This window comes from Mycetomoellerius zeteki, unplaced genomic scaffold (genome assembly GCF_001594055.1).
Source record: "Mycetomoellerius zeteki isolate Tzet28-1 unplaced genomic scaffold, Tzet1.0 scaffold99, whole genome shotgun sequence".
Lineage (NCBI taxonomy): Eukaryota > Metazoa > Arthropoda > Insecta > Hymenoptera > Formicidae > Mycetomoellerius > Mycetomoellerius zeteki.
Window position 1 is genome coordinate 178,258 of NW_017258032.1, and position 244 is coordinate 178,501.

The following is a 244-nucleotide window of genomic DNA, read 5'->3' on the forward strand; positions in this document are numbered from 1 at the left end:
GGCTGCGTTCAGCAGACTCAACAGTTTTGCAATCGTTTTATGATTGTCTGCTGAGATAGGACCATTCTTCTAGATCTAAAAGTATGATCCAATTAGCGCGAAAGAAACTTACAACAGTTGCAAAACAAACGTTCTGCTGAACGCACCCATTTTGTTAAACACAACCATTTGTTTCCACTTAGGCTGCGTTCGGAAATATCACCCGAGTGCCCTCGTGTATCATCTTATCTTTATTTAACATTGG